Here is a 505-nt window from a genome sequence, read left to right as displayed (position 1 = left end):
TGCGTTTGCTGACACACTTTGGCAGAAGCAATCTTCTCGGGGCCGAAGAGGCGGTTGTCATTCTTTATCTTTCTAATAGATACTGTGACCCTGGTTGGGCCTCTTCCTGAGTCCACTGCTACATTTCCATAGAATTCAGACAATCAGAAAACACTGCAGATAAAACTGCCTGAGTTCAGACAGACAGAAGTTATGATTATGATTGTTTTTTCTTTTTATATTTTATGAACTTCACCTGAGCTCGTTAATGTCTACGAGCTGCGAACAGTAAAATCTAAAAGTGATGGTCTCTGCTCAGGTTGTTCATTGTAAGTTTGAGAGGTCTGACGGGAAAAAGCTTTCCACTGTTTGACAGCAGAGATGAAGACATCCTAAGTCATACTGTACTCCAAGAATCCAATCATTGTGTCTCCCTGTAAAACTAAATGTGACGCCTGCTTACGTCAGCATGAACTAACTGATAATGTATCTGCTGTTAGTGTCAGCAACTGAACGGGGCTCAGCA

Source organism: Morone saxatilis, unplaced genomic scaffold, assembly GCF_004916995.1.
Source record: "Morone saxatilis isolate NCDOM2014 unplaced genomic scaffold, NCSU_SB_2.0 Contig1, whole genome shotgun sequence".
In the NCBI taxonomy this organism is placed as follows: Eukaryota; Metazoa; Chordata; class Actinopteri; family Moronidae; genus Morone; species Morone saxatilis.
Note: the sequence above shows the minus strand (reverse complement) of the source record.